This window comes from Heptranchias perlo, chromosome 5 (genome assembly GCF_035084215.1).
Source record: "Heptranchias perlo isolate sHepPer1 chromosome 5, sHepPer1.hap1, whole genome shotgun sequence".
Lineage (NCBI taxonomy): Eukaryota > Metazoa > Chordata > Chondrichthyes > Hexanchiformes > Hexanchidae > Heptranchias > Heptranchias perlo.
Window position 1 is genome coordinate 18,268,395 of NC_090329.1, and position 23,762 is coordinate 18,292,156.

Here is a 23,762-nt window from a genome sequence, read left to right on the forward strand (position 1 = left end):
AGGCACAACACACACTGAACCCAACACACAACACACACTGAACCTAACACACAACACATACTGAACCCGACGCACAACACACACTGAACCCAACACACAACACACACTGAACCTAACACACAACACACACTGAACCCGACGCACAACACACACTGAACCCAACACACAACACACACTGAACCTAACACACAACACACACTGAACCCGACGCACAACACACACTGAACCCGACGTACAACACATACTGAACCCAGCACACAACACACACTGAACCTAACACACAACACACACTGAAGCTAACACACAACACACACTGAACGCAACGCACAACACACACTGAACCTAACGCACAACAACACACTGAACCTGACGCACAACACAAACTGAACCTGACGCACAACACAAACTGAACCTGACGCACAACACAAACTGAACCTGACAGACAACACACACTGAACCTAACACACAACACACACTGAACCTAACACACAACACACACTGAACCTAACGCACAACACACACTGAACCGAACACACAACACACACTGAACCCGACGCACAACACAAACTGAACCTGACGCACAACACACACTGAACCTGACGCACAACACAAACTGAACCTAACACACAACACACACTGAACCCGACGCACAACACAAACTGAACCTTACGCACAACACACACTGAACCCGACGCACAACACAAACTGAACCTGACGGACAACACAAACTGAACCTGACGCACAACAACACACTGAACCTGACGCACAACACAGACTGAACCTGACGCACAACACAGACTGAACCTGACGCACAACACAAACTGAACCTGACGCACAACACAAACTGAACCTGACGGACAACACACACTGAACCTAACGCACAACAACACACTGAACCTGACGCACAACACAAACTGAACCTGACAGACAACACACACTGAACCTAACACACAACACACACTGAACCTAACACAAAACACACACTGAACCCGACGCACAACACAAACTGAACCTGACACACAACACACACTGAACCTGACGCACAACACAAACTGAACCTGACGCACAACAGACACTGAACCTGACGCACAACACAAACTGAACCTAACACACAACACACACTGAACCCGACGCACAACACAAACTGAACCTGACAGACAACACACACTGAACCTAACACACAACACACACTGAACCTAACACACAACACACACTGAACCTAACACACAACACACACTGAACCCGACGCACAACACAAACTGAACCTAACACACAACACACACTGAACCCGACGCACAACACAAACTGAACCTGATGGACAACACAAACTGAACCTAACGCACAACAACACACTGAACCTAACACACAACACATACTGAACCTGACGCACAACACAAACTGAACCTGACGGACAACACAAACTGAACCTAACGCACAACAACACACTGAACCTAACACACAACACACACTGAACCCGACGCACAACACAAACTGAACCTAACACACAACACACACTGAACCCGACGCACAACACAAACTGAACCTAACACACAAAACACACTGAACGTGACGCACAACAACACACTGAACCTGACGCACAACACACACTGAACCTGACGCACAACACAGACTGAACCTGACGCACAACACAAACTGAACCTGACGCACAACACAAACTGAACCTGACGGACAACACACACTGAACCTAACGCACAACAACACACTGAACCTGACGCACAACACAAACTGAACCTGACAGACAACACACACTGAACCTAACACACAACACACACTGAACCTAACACAAAACACACACTGAACCCGACGCACAACACAAACTGAACCTAACACACAACACACACTGAACCTGACGCACAACACAAACTGAACCTGACGCACAACAGACACTGAACCTGACGCACAACACAAACTGAACCTAACACACAACACACACTGAACCCGACGCACAACACAAACTGAACCTGACAGACAACACACACTGAACCTAACACACAACACACACTGAACCTAACACACAACACACACTGAACCTAACACACAACACACACTGAACCCGACGCACAACACAAACTGAACCGAACACACAACACACACTGAACCCGACGCACAACACAAACTGAACCTGATGGACAACACAAACTGAACCTAACGCACAACAACACACTGAACCTAACACACAACACATACTGAACCTGACGCACAACACAAACTGAACCTGACGGACAACACAAACTGAACCTAACGCACAACAACACACTGAACCTAACACACAACACACACTGAACCCGACGCACAACACAAACTGAACCTAACACACAACACACACTGAACCCGACGCACAACACAAACTGAACCTAACACACAAAACACACTGAACGTGACGCACAACAACACACTGAACCTGACGCACAACACACACTGAACCTGACGCACAACACAAACTGAACCTAACGCACAACAACACACTGAACCTGACGCACAACACAAACTTAACCTGACGCACAACACAAACTGAACCGAACGCACAACAACACACTGAACCTGACACACAACACAAACTGAACCTGACGCACAACAACACACTGAATCTGACGCACAACACACACTGAACCTGACGCACAACACAAACTGAACCTAACGCACAACAACACACTGAACCTAACGCACAACAACACACTGAACCTGACGCACAACACAAACTGAACCTGACAGACAACACACACTGAACCTAACACACAACACACACTGAACCTAACACACAACACACACTGAACCTAACGCACAACACACACTGAACCGAACACACAACACAAACTGAACCTAACACACAACACAAACTGAACCCGACGCACAACACAAACTGAACCTAACGCACAACACAAACTGAACCTGACGGACAACACACACTGAACCTAACGCACAACAACACACTGAACCTGACGCACAACACAAACTGAACCTGACAGACAACACACACTGAACCTAACACACAACACACACTGAACCTAACACACAACACACACTGAACCTAACGCACAACACACACTGAACCGAACACACAACACAAACTGAACCTAACACACAACACAAATTGAACCCGACGCACAACACAAACTGAACCTAACACACAACACACACTGAACCCGACGCATGACACAAACTGAACCTGACGCACAACACACACTGAACCTGACGCACAACACAAACTGAACCCGACGCACAACACAAACTGAACCTAACACACAACACACACTGAACCCGACGCACAACACAAACTGAACCTGACGCACAACACACACTGAACCTAACGCACAACACAAACTGAACCTGACGCACAACACACACTGAACCTAACACACAACACAAATTGAACCCGACGCACAACACAAACTGAACCTAACACACAACACACACTGAACCCGACGCACAACACAAACTGAACCTAACGCACAACACACACTGAACCCGACGCACAACACAAACTGAACCTAACACACAACACACACTGAACCCGACGCACAACACAAACTGAACCTGACGCACAACAGACACTGAACCTGACGCACAACACAAACTGAACCTAACACACAACACACACTGAACCCGACGCACAACACAAACTGAACCTGACGCACAACACACACTGAACCTGACGCACAACACAAACTGAACCTAACACACAACACACACTGAACCCGACGCACAACACAAACTGAACCTTACGCACAACACACACTGAACCCGACGCACAACAAAAACTGAACCTGACGGACAACACAAACTGAACCTGACAGACAACACACACTGAACCTAACACACAACACACACTGAACCTAACACAAAACACACACTGAACCCGACGCACAACACAAACTGAACCGAACACACAACACACACTGAACCTGACGCACAACACAAACCGAACCTGACGCACAACAGACACTGAACCTGACGCACAACACAAACTGAACCTAACAGACAACACACACTGAACCCGACGCACAACACAAACTGAACCTTACAGACAACACACACTGAACCTAACACACAACACACACTGAACCTAACACACAACACACACTGAACCTAACACACAACACACACTGAACCCGACGCACAACACAAACTGAACCTAACACACAACACACACTGAACCCGACGCACAACACAAACTGAACCTGATGGACAACACAAACTGAATCTAACGCACAACAACACACTGAACCTAACACACAACACACACTGAACCTGACGCACAACACAAACTGAACCTAACGCACAACAACACACTGAACCTGACGCACAACACAAACTGAACCTAACACACAACACACACTGAACCCGACGCACAACACAAACTGAACCTAACACACAACACACACTGAACCTAACACACAACACACACTGAACCCGACGCACAACACAAACTGAACCTAACACACAACACACACTGAACCCGACGCACAACACAAACTGAACCTGATGGACAACACAAACTGAACCTAACGCACAACAACACACTGAACCTAACACACAACACATACTGAACATGACGCACAACACAAACTGAACCTGACGGACAACACAAACTGAACCTAACGCACAACAACACACTGAACCTAACACACAACACACACTGAACCCGACGCACAACACAAACTGAACCTAACAAACAACACACACTGAACCCGACGCACAACACAAACGGAACCGAACACACAACACACACTGAACCCGACGCACAACACAAACTGAACCTGACGCACAACACAAACTGAACCTAACGCACAACACACACTGAACCTGACGCACAACAACACACTGAACCTGACGCACAACACACACTGAACCTGACGCACAACACAAACTGAACCTGACGCACAACAACACACTGAACCTGACGCACAACACACACTGAACGTGACGCACAACAACACACTGAACCTGACGCACAACACACACTGAACCTGACGCACAACACAAACTGAACCTAACGCACAACACAAACTGAACCTAACGCACAACAACACACTGAACCTGACGCACAACACAAACTGAACCTGACGCACAACACAAACTGAACCTAACGCACAACAACACACTGAACCTGACACACAACACAAACTGAACCTGACGCACAACAACACACTGAACCTGACGCACAACACACACTGAACCTGACGCACAACACAAACTGAACCTAACACACAACAACACACTGAACCTGACGCACAACACAAACTGAACCTAACGCACAACAACACACTGAACCTGACGCACAACACAAACTGAACCTGACGCACAACACAAACTGAACCTGACGCACAACACAAACTGAACCTGACGGACAACACACACTGAACCTAACGCACAACAACACACTGAACCTGACGCACAACACAAACTGAACCTGACACACAACACACACTGAACCCGACGCACAACACAAACTGAACCTGACGCACAACACACACTGAACCTAACACACAACACACACTGAACCCGACGCACAACACACACTGAACCTAACGCACAACACAAACTGAACCTGACGCACAACACACACTGAACCCGACGCACAACACAAACTGAACCTGACGCACAACACACACTGAACCTGACGGGCAACACAAACTGAACCTAACGCACAACACACACTGAACCTGACGCACAACACAAACTGAACCTGACGGACAACACAAACTGAACCTAACGCACAACACAAACTGAACCTGACGCACAACACAAACTGAACCTGACGGACAACACAAACTGAACCTGACGCACAACACACACTGAACCTGACGCACAACACAAACTGAACCTAACGCACAACACACACTGAACCCGACGCACAACACAAACTGAACCGAACTCACAACACACACTGAACCCGACGCACAACACAAACTGAACCTGACACACAACACAAACTAAACCTGACGGACAACACAAACTGAACCTGACACACAACACACACTGAACCTGACGGACAACACAAACTGAACCTGACGGACAACACAAACTGAAACTAACGCACAACAACACACTGAACCCGACGCACAACACAAACTGAACCTGACGGACAACACAAACTGAACCTAACGCACAACACAAACTGAACCTGACACACAACACACACTGAACCTAACGCACAACACACACTGAACCCGACGCACAACACAAACTGAACCTGACGCACAACACACACTGAACCTGACGCACAACACAAACTGAACCTAACGCACAACACACACTGAACCCGACGCACAACACAAACTGAACCTAACGCACAACACACACTGAACCCGACACACAACACACACTGAACCTAACGCACAACACACACTGAACCTAACACACAGCACACACTGAACCTAACCCACAACACACACTGAACCTAACACACAACACACACTGAACCCGACGCACAACACACACTGAACCCGACGCACAACAAACACTGAACCCGACGCAGAACACACACTAAACCCGACGCACAACAAACACTGAACCCGACGCACAACACACACTGAACCCGAAGTACAACAAACACTGAACCCAACACACAACAAACACTGACCCCAACACACAACACACACTGAACCCGACGTACAACAAACACTGAACCCAACACACAACAAACACTGAACCCGACGCAGAACACACACTGAACCCGACGCACAACAAACACTGAACCCGACGCACAACACACACTGAACCCGACGTACAACAAACACTGAACCCAACACACAACAAACACTGAACCCGACGCAAAACACACACTGAACCTGACGCACAACACACACTGAACCCAACACACAACACACACTGAACCTAACACACAACACACACTGAACCTAACACACAACACACACTGAACCCAACACACAACACACACTGAACCTAACACACAACACACACTGAACCCAACACACACTGAACCCAACACACAACAAACACTGAACCTAACACACAACACACACTGAACCCGACGCACAACAAACACTGAAGCCAACACACAACACACACTGAACCTAACACACAACATACACTGAACCCGACCTACAACACACACTGAACCCAACACACAACACACACTGAACCCGACGCACAACAAACGCTGAACCTAACGCACAACACACACTGAACCTAACCCACAACACAAACTGAACCTCACGCACAACACAAACTGAACCTGACGCACAACACAAACTGAACCTGACGCACAACACACACTGAACCCGACGCACAACACACACTGAACCTAACACACAACACACACTGAACCCGACGCACAGCACACACTGAACCCAACACACAACACACACTGAACCTAACGCACAACACACACTGAACCTAACACACAACACACACTGAACCCAACACACAACACACACTGAACCTAACACACAACACACACTGAACCTAACACACAACACACACTGAACCTAACGCACAACACACACTGAACCTAACACACAACTTACACTGAACCTAACGCACAACACACACTGAACCTAACACACAACACACACTGAACCTAACACACAACACAAACTGAACCTAACGCACAACACACACTGAACCTAACGCACAACACACACTGAACCTAACGCACAACACAAACTGAACCTAACGCACAACACACACTGAACCTAACGCACAACACACACTGAACCGAACGCACAACACACACTGAACATAACACACAACACAAACGGAACCCGACGCACAACACACACTGAACCTAACACAAAACACACACTGAACCCAACGCACAACAAACGCTGAACCTAACACACAACACACACTGAACCTAACACACAACACACACTGAACCTAACACACAACTTACACTGAACCTAACGCACAACACACACTGAACCTAACACACAACACACACTGAACCAAACACACAACACACACTGAACCTAACACACAACTTACACTGAACCTAACGCACAACACACACTGAACCAAACACACAACACACACTGAACCTAACACACAACACACAATGAACCTGACGCACAACACAAACTGAACCCGACGCACAACACACACTGAACCCAACACACAACACACACTGAACCAAACACACAACACACACTGAACCTAACACACAACACACACTGAACCCGAGGCACAACACACACTGAACCCAACACACAACACACACTGAACCCAACACACAACACACACTGAACCAAACACACAACACACACTGAACCTAACACACAACTTACACTGAACCTAACGCACAACACACACTGAACCAAACACACAACACAAACTGAACCTAACGCAAAACACACACTGAACCTGACGCACAACACAAACTGAACCCGACGCACAACACACACTGAACCCGAGGCACAACACACACTGAACCCAACACACAACACACACTGAACCCAACACACAACACACACTGAACCTAACGCAAAACACACACTGAACCTAACACACAACACAAACTGAACCCGACGCACAACACACACTGAACCCGACGCACAACACACACTGAACAAAACACACAACACACACTGAACCTAACACACAACACACACTGAACCTAACGCACAACACACACTGAACCTAACACACAACACACACTGAACCAAACGCACAACACACACTGAACCTAACACACAACACACACTGAACCTAACACACAACACACACTGAACCTAACACACAACACACACTGAACCAAACGCACAACACACACTGAACCTAACACACAACACACACTGAACCTAACACACAACACACACTGAACCTAACACACAACACACACTGAACCTAACACACAACACAAACTGAACCCGACGCACAACACACACTGAACCTAACACACAACACACACTGAACCCGACGCACAACACAAACTGAACCGAACTCACAACACACACTGAACCCGACGCACAACACAAACTGAACCGAACTCACAACACACACTGAACCCGACGCACAACACAAACTGAACCTGACACACAACACAAACTAAACCTGACGGACAACACAAACTGAACCTGACACACAACACACACTGAACCTGACGGACAACACAAACTGAACCTGACGGACAACACAAACCGAAACTAACGCACAACAACACACTGAACCCGACGCACAACACAAACTGAACCTGACGGACAACACAAACTGAACCTAACGCACAACACAAACTGAACCTGACGGACAACACACACTGAACCTAACGCACAACACACACTGAACCCGACGCACAACACAAACTGAACCTGACGCACAACACACACTGAACCTGACGCACAACACACACTGAACCTAACGCACAACACACACTGAACCCGACGCACAACACAAACTGAACCTAACGCACAACACACACTGAACCCGACACACAACACATACTGAACCCAACGCACAACACACACTGAACCTAACACACAACACACACTGAACCTAACCCACAACACACACTGAACCGAACACACAACACACACTGAACCCGACGCACAACACACACTGAACCCGACGCACAACAAACACTGAACCCGACGCAGAACACACACTGAACCCGACGCACAACAAACACTGAACCCGACGCACAACACACACTGAACCCGAAGTACAACAAACACTGAACCCAACACACAACAAACACTGACCCCAACACACAACACACACTGAACCCGACGTACAACAAACACTGAACCCAACACACAACAAACACTGAACCCGACGCAAAACACTCACTGAACCTGACGCACAACACACACTGAACCCAACACACAACACACACTGAACCTAACACACAACACACACTGAACCTAACACACAACACACACTGAACCTAACACACAACACACACTGAACCCAACACACAACACACACTGAACCCAACACACAACACACACTGAACCCAACACACAACACACACTGAACCTAACAAACAACACACACTGAACCCAACACACACTGAACCCAACACACAACAAACACTGAACCTAACACACAACACACACTGAACCCGACGCACAACACACACTGAACCCGACGCACAACAAACACTGAAGCCAACACACAACACACACTGAACCTAACACACAACATACACTGAACCCGACGTACAACACACACTGAACCCAACACACAACACACACTGAACCCGACGCACAAACGCTGAACCAAACGCACAACACACACTGAACCTAACCCACAACACAAACTGAACCTAACCCACAACACAAACTGAACCCGACGCACAACACACACTGAACCCGACGCACAACACACACTGAATCTAACACACAACACACACTGAACCCGACACACAACACGCACTGAACCTAACGCACAACACACACTGAACCTAACACACAACACACACTGAACCCAACACACAACACACACTGAACCTAACACACAACACACACTGAACCTCACACACAACACACACTGAACCTAACGCACAACACACACTGAACCTAACACACAACTTACACTGAACCTAACGCACAACACACACTGAACCTAACACACAACACACACTGAACCTAACACACAACACAAACTGAACCTAACGCACAACACACACTGAACCTAACGCACAACACACACTGAACCTAACGCACAACACAAACTGAACCTAACGCACAACACACACTGAACCTAACGCACAACACACACTGAACCGAACGCACAACACACACTGAACATAACACACAACACAAACGGAACCCGACGCACAACACACACTGAACCTAACACAAAACATACACTGAACCCGACGCACAACAAACGCTGAACCTAACACACAACACACACTGAACCTAACACACAACACACACTGAACCTAACACACAACTTACACTGAACCTAACGCACAACACACACTGAACCTAACACACAACACACACTGAACCAAACACACAACACACACTGAACCTAACACACAACTTACACTGAACCTAACGCACAACACACACTGAACCAAACACACAACACACACTGAACCTAACACACAACACACACTGAACCTAACACACAACTCACACTGAACCTAACGCACAACACACACTGAACCAAACACACAACACACACTGAACCTAACGCACAACACACACTGAACCTAACACACAACTTACACTGAACCTAACGCACAACACACACTGAACCTAACACACAACACACACTGAACCTAACACACAACACACACTGAACCTAACGCACAACACACACTGAACCTAACGCACAACACACACTGGACCTAACGCACAACACAAACTGAACCTAACGCAAAACACACACTGAACCTGACGCACAACACAAACTGAACCCGACGCACAACACACACTGAACCCGATGCACAACACACACTGAACCCAACACACAACACACACTGAACCCAACACACAACACACACTGAACCTAACGCAAAACACACACTGAACCTAACACACAACACAAACTGAACCCGACGCACAACACACACTGAACCCGACGCACAACACACACTGAACAAAACACACAACACACACTGAAGCTAACACACAACACACACTGAACCTAACGCACAACACACACTGAACCTAACACACAACACACACTGAACCTAACGCACAACACACACTGAACCTAACACACAACACACACTGAACCTAACACAGAACACACACTGAACCTAACACACAACACACACTGAACCTAACACACAACACAAACTGAACCCGACGCACAACACACACTGAACCTAACACACAACACACACTGAACCCGACGCACAACACACACTGAACCTAACACACACTGAACCTAACACACAACACACACTGAACCCGATGCACAACACACACTGAACAAAACACACAACACACACTGAACCTAACACACAACACACACTGAACCTAACGCACAACACACACTGAACCTAACACACAACACACACTGAACCTCACGCAAAACACACACTGAACCTAACACACAACACAAACTGTACCCGATGCACAACACACACTGAACAAAACACACAACACACACTGAACCTAACACACAACACACACTGAACCCGACGCACAACACACACTGAACCTAACACACACTGAACCTAACACACAACACAAACTGAACCTAACACACAACACAAACTGAACCCGACGCACAACAAACGCTGAACCCAACACACAACACAAACTGAACCAAACACACAACACAAACTGAACCTTACGCAAAACACACACTGAACCTAACGCAAAACACACACTGAACCCAACACACAACACACACTGAAACTAACACACAACACACACTGAACCTAACACACAACACAAACTGAACCCGACGCATAACACAAACTGAACCCGACGCACAACAAACGCTGAACCGAACACACAACACAAACTGAACCTAACACACAACATACACTGAACCCAACACACAACACAAACTGAACCTAACACACAACACACGCTGAACCTAACACACAACACAAACTGAACCCGACGCATAACACAAACTGAACCCGACGCACAACAAACGCTGAACCTAACACACAACACAAACTGAACCTAACACACAACATACACTGAACCCAACACACAACACACGCTGAACCTAACACACAACACACACTGAACCCGACGCACAACAAACGCTGAACCTAACGCACAACACAAACTGAACCTAACGCACAACGCACACTGAACCTAACCCACAACACAAACTGAACCTGACGCACAACACAAACTGAACCTGACGCACAACACAAACTGAACCTGACGCACAACACAAACTGAACCTGACGCACAACACACACTGAACCTAACGCACAACACACACTGAACCTAACGCAAAACACACACTTAACCTAACACACAACACAAACTGAACCCGACGCACAACACACACTGAACCTAACACACAACACACACTGAACCCAACACACAACACACACTGAACCTAACACACAACACAAACTGAACCCGACGCACAACACACACTGAACCTAACACACAACACACACTGAACCCGACGCACAACACACACTGAACCTAACACACAACAAACGCTGATCCCAACACACAACACACACTGAACCTAACACACAACACACACTGAACCCAACACACAACACACACTGAACCTAACGCACAACACACACTGAACCTAACGCACAATGCACACTGCACCTAACCCACAACACAAACTGAACCTGACGCACAACACAAACTGAACCTGACGCACAACACAAACTGAACCTGACGCACAACACAAACTGAACCTGACGCACAACACAAACTGAACCTGACGCACAACACACACTGAACCTAACGCACAACACACACTGAACCTAACGCAAAACACACACTTAACCTAACACACAACACAAACTGAACCCGACGCACAACACACACTGAACCTAACACACAATACACACTGAACCTAACACACAACACACACTGAACCTAACACACAACACACACTGAACCTAACACACAACACACACTGAACCCGACGCACAACACACACTGAACCCGACGCACAACACACACTGAACCTAACACACAACACAAACTGAACCTCACACACAACACACACTGAACCTAACACACAACACACACTGAACCTAACGCAAAACACACACTTAACCTAACACACAACACAAACTGAACCCGACCAACAACACACACTGAACCTAACACACAACACACACTGAACCCAACACACAACACACACTGAACCTAACACACAACACACACTGAACCTACCGCACAACACACACTGAACCTGACGCACAACACACACTGAACCTAACGCACAACACACACTGAACCTAACGCACAACACACACTGAACCTAACACACAACACACACTGAACCCAACACACAACACACACTGAACCTAACGCACAACACACACTGAAACTAACACACAACACAAACTGAACCCGACGCACAACACACACTGAACCTAACACACAACACACACTGAACCCGACGCACAACACACACTGAACCTAACACACTACAAACGCTGATCGCAACACACAACACACGCTGAAACTAACACACAACACAAACTGAACCCGACGCACAACACACACTGAACCCGACGCACAACACACACTGAACCCGACGCACAACACACACTGAACAAAACACACAACACACACTGAACCTAACACACAACACACACTGAACCTAACGCACAACACACACTGAACCTAACACACAACACACACTGAACCTAACGCAAAACACACACTGAACCTAACCCACAACACAAACTGAACCTGACGCACAACACAAACTGAACCTGACGCACAACACAAACTGAACCTGACGCACAACACAAACTGAACCTGACGCACAACACACACTGAACCTAACGCACAACACACACTGAAACTAACGCAAAACACACACTTAACCTAACACACAACACAAACTGAACCCGACGCACAACACACACTGAACCTAACACACAACACACACTGAACCCAACACACAACACACACTGAACCCAACACACAACACACACTGAACCTAACACACAACACAAACTGAACCCGACGCACAACACACACTGAACCTAACATACAACACACACTGAACCCGACGCACAACACACACTGAACCTAACACACAACAAACGCTGATCCCAACACACAACACACACTGAACCTAACACACAACACACACTGAACCCAACACACAACACACACTGAACCTAACGCACAACACACACTGAACCTAACGCACAAAAAACGCTGATCCCAACACACAACACACACTGAACCTAACACACAACACACACTGAACCCAACACACAACACACACTGCACCTAACCCACAACACAAACTGAACCTGACGCACAACACAAACTGAACCTGACGCACAACACACACTGAACCTAACACACAACACAAACTGAACCTAACACACAACACTCACTGAACCTAACACACAACACACACTGAACCTAACACACAACACAAACTGAACCTAACACACAACACACACTGAACCCAACACACAACACAAACTGAACCTAACACACAACACACACTGAACCTAACACACAACACACACTGAACCTAACACACAACACAAACTGAACCTAACACACAACACACACTGAACCTAACACACAACACAAACTGAACCTAACACTCAACACAAACTGAACCTCACACACAACACAAACTGAACCTAACACACAACACACACTGAACCTAACACACAACACACACTGAACCTAACACACAACACAAACTGAACCTAACACACAACACACACTGAACCTAACACACAACACACACTGAACCTGACACACAACACACACTGAACCTAACACACAACACACACTGAACCTCACGCACAACACAAACTGAACCTAACACACAACACACACTGAACGCAACGCACAACACACACTGAACCTCACGCACAACACACACTGAACCTAACACACAACACATACTGAACCTAACACACAACACAAACTGAACCTAACACACAACACACACCGAACGCAACGCACAACACACACTGAACCCGATGCACAACACACACTGAACCTAACACACAACACACACTGAACCTCACACACAACACACACTGAACCTCACGCACAACACAAACTGAACCTAACACACAACACAAACTGAACCTAACACACAACACACACTGAACGCAACGCACAACACACACTGAACCTAACGGACAACATATGTTTGCCGGAAGTGTGTCCAGCTGCAGCTACTGGCAAACCGCATTTCGGAGATGGAGCTGCGGATTTATTCGCTGTGGAGCATCCGCGATGCTGAGACTATCGTGGATAGCACGTTCAGTGAGGTGGTCATACCACATCGAAAGATTAGGCAGGCAGAAAGGAAATGGGTGACCGCCAGGTAGAGTAAAAGGACCAGGCAGGTAGAGCAGGAGTCCCCTGGGGCCATCTCCCTCTCAAACAGATATTCTGCTTTCGATACTGTTGGGGGAGATGGCTCATCAGGGGAAGGCAGCAAGAGCCAAGTTCGTGGCACCATGGGAGGCTCTGCTGCACAGGAGGGGAGGAAGAAGAGTGGCAGGGCTATAGTGATAGGGGATTCAATTGTAAGGGGAACAGATAGGCGTTTCTGCGGCCGTAAACATGACTCCAGGATGGTATGTTGCCTCCCTGGTGCTAGGGTCAGGATGTCACGAAACGGCTGCAGGGCATTCTGGAGGGGGAGGGTGAACAGCCAGTAGTCGTGGTCCATATCGGTACCAACAACATAGGTAAAAAAAGGGATGAGGTCCTGCAAGGTGAATTCAAGGAGTTCGGAGATAAATTAAAAAGCAGGACCTCAAAGGTAGTGATCTCAGGATTACTACCAATGCCACGTGCTAGTGAGTATAGGAACAGGAGAATAGACAGGATGAATGCGTGGCTGCAGGGATGGTGTAGGAGGGAGGGATTCAGATTCCTGGGACATTGGGACCGGTTCTGGGGAAGGTGGGACCTGTACAAGCGTGACGGGTTACACCCGAGCAGGTCCGGGACCAATGTACGCACGTGGGTGTTTGCTAGTGCTGTTGGGGAAGGTTTAAACTGGAGTGGCAGGGGGATGGGAACCTTTGCGGGGAGTCAGAAGCGAGTTAAGCTGAGAGCAGCAAGAGAGGGGAAGACGCAGGGGAAATTTACAATACAAATAGTACAAACAGTTGTTCAAGAACAAGTGAAAGGGAAAAGTGTAGAGCAGCAGAAAGAAAGTGTACTTTAGGCACTACAGATAAAGTGAAAACTAGAAGGCGTAAGGCGATTAACCCAGCATCAAAGCTGAAGGTCAGGCGAGGGTGTGTGGCCCAACTAAGAGTTCTATATACAAATGCACGGAGTTTAAGGAATAAATTAAATGAATTACAGGTTCAAATTCAAATTGGAGGGTATGACATGATAGCTATTACTGAGACATGGCTGCAGGATGGTCATGATTGGGAACTAAATATACCAGGTTATGAGGTCTACAGGAGAGAGAGGGAAAATGGAAGAGGGGGAGGAGTAGCCTTAGTGATTAAAGATGAAATCAATTCAATGATAAAGGAGGATATAACGAGAGGTAAACAGCCAACAGAGACCTTATGGGTTGAATTGAGAAATAGGAAAGGATCTAAGACGGTAGTGGGAGTTGTGTATAGGACCCCTGGCAGCAGCTCTGAAGTGCTAGATTGTACAGATGCAGAGATTAGACAAGCGTGTAAGAAAGGCATAGTGGTCTTAATGGGGGACGTTAACCTTCACATAGATTGGGGAAAGCAGACTAGCAACTGTCAGAAAGGTAGTGAATTTCTTGAGTGTGTCTGGGATAGTTTTCTACAGCAGTATGTCCTAGAGGCAACAAGGGGGCAAGCCATACTAGATTTAGTAATGAGTAATGAACCAGATTTAGTGAACAGCTTAACTGTGCGTGAACATCTATCCAATAGCGATCATAACATGATCGAGTTCAATGTCGTGTTTGAAAGGGAAAAAAGTGAATCAGCTGCTAAGATTCTAGACTTGGGTAAGGCCGACTTCAATGGGATGAGACAGAGACTGTCCACAGTAAACTGGGCAAATCTGTTCATGGGTAAAACGACTGATGATCAGTGGGAAATGTTTAAAGAAACATTTAACGTGATACAGAATCGGTTTATACCCCTGAGGGGCAAGAACTCTACTTGCCAAAAAAACAGCCATGGACAACTAAAGAGGTAAGGGACAGTATAAGATATAAGGAAAAGGCACACAAAAAGGCAAAAAATGGCACAGATCCTGGCGAATGGGAAAGATACAAAGATCAACAAAGGGTCACAAAACAGATAGTAAGAGCTACAAAAAGAGAGAATGAAAAGAAACTTGCAAGGGATATCAAAACCAATACGAAAAACTTTTATAGTTATATTAGGAAAAAGAGGGTGGTCAGGAGCAGTGTTGGCCCCTTAAAAACTGAAAGTGGGGATATTGTCATTGACAATGGGGAAATGGCGGACATGTTGAATAATTACTTTGTGTCAGTATTTACAGTAGAAAAAGAGGATAGCATGCCGGAAATCCCAAGAAAATTAATATTGAATCGGGGACAGGGAATCGATAAAATTAATATAAGTAAAGCAACAGTAATGAAGAAAATAATAGCACTAAAGAGTGACAAATCCCCAGGACCAGATGGTTTCCATCCCAGGGTTTTAAAGGAAGTAGGTGAGCACATTGCAGATGCCCTGACTATAATCTTTCAAAGTTCTCTAGATTCAGGAACTGTCCCTCTAGATTGCAAAATTGCACATGTGACTCTGCTTTTTAAGAAAGGAGAGAGAGGGAAACCGGGGAATTATAGACCAGTTAGCCTAACATCTGTTGTGGGGAAAATGCTGGAGTCCATAATTAAGGATAGGGTGACTGAACACCTCGAGAATTTTCAGTTAATCAGAGAGAGCCAGCATGGATTTGTGAAAGGTAGGTCGTGCCTGACAAACCTGATTGAATTTTTTGAAGAGGTGACTAAAGTAGTGGACAGGGGAATGTCAATGGATGTTATTTGTATGGACTTCCAGAAGGCATTTGATAAGGTCCCACATAAGAGACTGTTAGCTAAGATAGAAGCCCATGGAATCGAGGGAAAAGTATGGACTTGGTTAGGAAGTTGGCTGAGCGAAAGGCGACAGAGAGTAGGGATAATGGGAAGGTACTCACATTGGCAGGATGTGACTAGTGGAGTCCCGCAGGGATCTGTCTTGGGGCCTCAATTATTCACAATATTTATTAACAACTTAGATGAAGGCATAGAAAGTCTCATATCTAAGTTTGCCGATGACACAAAGATTGGTGGCATTGTAAGCAGTGTAGATGAAAACATAAAATTACAAAGAGATATTGATAGATTAGTTGAATGGGCAAAACTGTGGCAAATGGAATTCAATGTAGACAAATGTGAGGTCATCCACTTTGGATCAAAAAAGGATAGAACAGGGTACTTTCTAAATGGTAAAAAGTTAAAAACAGTGGATGTCCAAAGGGACTTAGGGGTTCAGGTGCATAGATCATTGAAGTGTCATGAACAGGTGCAGAAAATAATCAATAAGGCTAATGGAATGCTGGCCTTTATATCTAGAGGACTGGAGTACAAGGGGGCAGAAGTTATGCTGCAGCTATACAAAACCCTGGTTAGACCGCAGCTGGAGTACTGTGAGCAGTTCTGGGCACCGCACCTTCGGAAGGACATACTGGCCTTGGAGGGAGTGCAGCGTAGGTTTACTAGAATGATACCCGGACTTCAAGGGTTAAGTTACGAGGAGAGCTTACACAAATTGGGGTTGTATTCTCCAGAGTTTCGAAGGTTAAGAGGTGACCTGATCGAAGTTTATAAGATATTAAGGGGAACAGATAGGGTGGATAGAGAGAAACTATTTCCGCTGGTTGGGGATTCTAGGAGTAGGGGGCACTGTCTAAAAATTAGAGCCAGACCTTTCAGGAGTGAGATTAGAAAACATTTCTACACACAAAGGGTGGTCGAAGTTTGGAACTCTCTTCCGCAAACGACAATTGATACTAGCTCAATTGCTAAATTTAAATGTGAGATAGATAGCTTTTTGGCAACCAAAGGTATTAAGGGATATGGGCCAAAGGCAGGTATATGGAGTTAGATCACAGATCAGCCTTGATCTTATCAAATGGTGGAGCAGGCACGAGGGGCTGAATGGCCTACTCCTGTTCCTACGTTCCTATGTTCCTAATGCACAACACAAACTGAACCTAACACACAACACACACTGAACCCAACACACAACACTCACTGAACCTAACACACAACACACACTGAACCCAACGCACAACACACACTGAACCTAACACACAACACACACTGAACCTAACACACAACACACACTGAACCTAACACACAACACACACTGAACCTAACACACAACACACACTGAACCTAACACACAACACACACTGAACCCAACACACAACACTCACTGAACCCAACACACAACACACACTGAACCCAACGCACAACACACACTGAACCTAACACACAACACACACTGAACCTAACACACAACACACACTGAACCCAACGCACAACACACACTGAATCCAACGCACAACAAACACTGAACCTAACACACAACGCACACTGAACCTCACACACAACACACACTGAACCCAACGCACAACACACACTGAACCTAACACACAACACACACTGAACCCAACACACAACACACACTGAACCTAACACACAACACACACTGAACCCAACGCACAACACACACTGAACCTAACACACAACACACACTGAACCTAACACACAACACACACTGAACCTAACACACAACACACACTGAACCTAACACACAACACACACTGAACTCAACGCACAACACAAACTGAACCTAACTCACAATATACACTAAACTAAAGACATTCGCCTGCGCCATTATTTTACAGTTTTCATGGATGCGGTGAGAAAACTAGCATAAGTCCAGGAAATTCGCGTCACCATTGATTTGACTGAGTGGGGTGGAACTATGATCATCGACTTTTCAAACAGTCCAGCTTCATGGGTATTGCCCTAACATAACTAACAATATCAAGACCAAAAGCAATCCAAGGAAAAAAATGTTTACTTTACAAAGATGCTTCATCACTCTTGATTTGACAACAACTTATCCTTACCATTGAGCACTAAAAAGCATTCTTGTGCAAAGCCCAAGTGCCTGTCTTGTGTCCTCGCTTACCTATTCTAGTGCTCCTTCGAGGTGCATCCCCTGTGGCTGCAGCAAAAGTTGTGGAAGGCTGCTGATCTTCCATCAAGGACTCCTGAGATGGATGTGGTGGGCGGCCTCGAGTAGCTCTGGGCGTAGAGGGCCCAGCTGCAGACTGCAATGTCTTGGCAGTGACTGGGGCAGTCTTGCCTGGCTGGCTGCCTGGCACCAGACAGGTCAATGGTTGAGAGCATTGCGAGGGAGCAGGCATGCTCTGTCATCCTGAGAGAGGCCGACAACGAATTTTGGGCCCCGCGACTTGTAACAAAATGCAACAGACACTGTCCTGAGCAGTTGTCGATCAGTTGGACAAGACAACCAACACGGTGGCATCAATAATTTTAATGATTACAGTGCAACTAGCTACAAGCAGTAACGAGGCAGTAAATCTAAAAGATGGCTTTGACCTAAATCCTTTGGCGAACAGGAGACCATGTATTAACACTGTTTGCTCCTGTTCTGCCCTTACCCCCATGAGTCGGTTCTTTATATCCCTCCAACTCCATGCAGCATCCATGTGACCATGACATCATCCACCATCAGTGACACTGTAGCCCATTTGACCCATATAAGGATATGCTCCCATTTTGTTCCTCCCTTACTCTTTTCAGCAGTTTTCCAGCAGACACAACTTAAAACAAACTGCAGTGAAAAGGTTTAGGATTGCACAGTATGAGATCCTTGAAGAAGGAAATCCACTTTTCCTTCAGTACTTTTGCCAATAGCCTCGTCATTAGTTTCCTTGTTTTGATCACCAAGCTGGGCTGAGGCATAGGTTTTGTGAATGACGGTTTTCAGGTCTTTTGCAAAAAGGGGCACATTTTAGCAAAAATTTTCAAGCATTTCAAGACCTTAGAATGGGTGCAGAGGAGATTTATTAGATGGATACTGGAGATGAGGGACATCAGTTATGTGGAGAGACTGAAGCAGCTGGGATTGTTCTCCTTAGAGCAGAGAAGGTTAACGGGAAATTTCTAGAGGTGTTCAAAATCATGAAGAGTTTTGATAGAGTAAATAAGAAGAAATTGTTTTTTTTTTATTCGTTCACGGGATGTGGGCGTCGCTGGCAAGGCCGGCATTTATTGCCCATCCCTAATTGCCCTCGAGAAGGTGGTGGTGAGCCGCCTTCTTGAACCGCTGCAGTCCGTGTGGTGACTGTTCTCCCACAGTGCTGTTAGGAAGGGAGTTCCAGGATTTTGACCCAGCGACAATGAAGGAACGGCGATATATTTCCAAGTCGGGATGGTGTGTGACTTGGAGGGGAACGTGCAGGTGGTGTTGTTCCCATGCGCCTGCTGCTCTTGTCCTTCTAGGAGGGTCGGTAACCAAAGGACTCAGATTTAAGGTAATTGGTCAAAGAGTCAGAGGGGCGATGAGGAGAATTTTTTTTTACACAGCGAGTTGTTATGATCTGGAATGCTCTGCCTGAAAGGGTGGTGGAAGCAGATTCAATAATAACTTTCAAAAGGAAATTGGATAAATACTTGAAGGGGAAAAATTTGCAGGGCGATGGGGAAAGAGCAGGGGGAGTGGGACTAATTGGATAGCTCGTTCAAAGAGCCGGCCCTGGCACGATGGACTGAATGGCCTCCTTCTGCATTGTGTAATTCTATAATTACAAATGTCATTTTGAGGTTTGTTTTTATGTTCATATCAGAATAACTAAAATTGATTAACCAAGTATCATTGCTTCATCATTTCCAACACTCCAGACATCGGCCTTCCATTAATTTAGCATCACTTTCTGCTCCCAGTTGACCAATAATGATTCCAGGTCGCTCGAGTGCTGAAAAATGACGGGTGACTTGACAGACTTTAACGTGTTCTCATTAGAGACAAGAGTGAGAGAGGTCACGATCCGTGCCTTTCGAAATGCAAACAAAGATGAATAATGTAGGTATACACGGGCTATTTAACTTGGACAATGAGCATGGAAGTAGGGGATGTGAGTGGAGCATTAGTGTGCCTCAAGCAAGACTAGAGATGAGAATTCTTCCCCCCCGGACACACGGTGGAAGTATGGGGCAGACTGCCTGCAGAACCAGCTGTGATTGTGCTGATTAACTCAATGAAAGAAAAAGAGTTGAATAAATATGAGGTTAGGAACTATTCAGAAGGTTGTAAATGTCGATGTTCACATACTTTGTGGAACGCTGTAGTGCCATGGGAACGTCATCCGCGGAGAGCAACTGGTCAAGTGTGAATAATGGTGGCTGTGAAGCTAAGGAGATATTTAGGAGCTTCACTTGGCGCTGCGGTGGCAGTGAAAAACTTTGCAGCATCATTCCTCAGAGACAAACTAAATTGGACACACTTTCGGTTGAGGCAGATCACTTGTCATATGTGAAAGGCAGAGATGGGGTTGAATTGTCTTTTTTTCATTCCATGATTCCTTATCATGGATCATGAGATTGATACCTATCAAAAAAGAGGGGAAAAATTCTCTTCATCATAAACATTTACACTGACGTGGGGTGGGCATGTGGGAGGTGGGAAATTGGGCAAAGGTCACGTTCACTGGTTGGCTCAGTGCACAATCTTTGGGCTGGTCTAGAGATCTGTTGGCCTAAAGTGCCTTTGGCCTAAAGATTTACAACAACAACTTGTATTTATATAGTGCCTTTAACATCTCAGCCCCAGGACATTGCTGCAGGAGTTCTTCAGGGCAGTGTCCTAGGCCCAACCATCTTCAGCTGCTTCATCAATGACCTTCCCTCCACATTAAGGTCAGAAATGGGGATGTTCGCTGAAGATTGCACAGTGTTCAGTTCCATTTGCAACCCCTCAGATAATGAAGCAGTCCGAGCCCGCATGCAGCAAGACCTGGACAACATGCAGGCTTGGGCTGATAAGTGGCAAGTAACATTCGCGCCAGACAAGTGCCAGGCAATGACCATCTCCAACAAGAGAGAGTCTAACCACCTCCCCTTGACATTCAACGGCACTACCATTGCCGAAT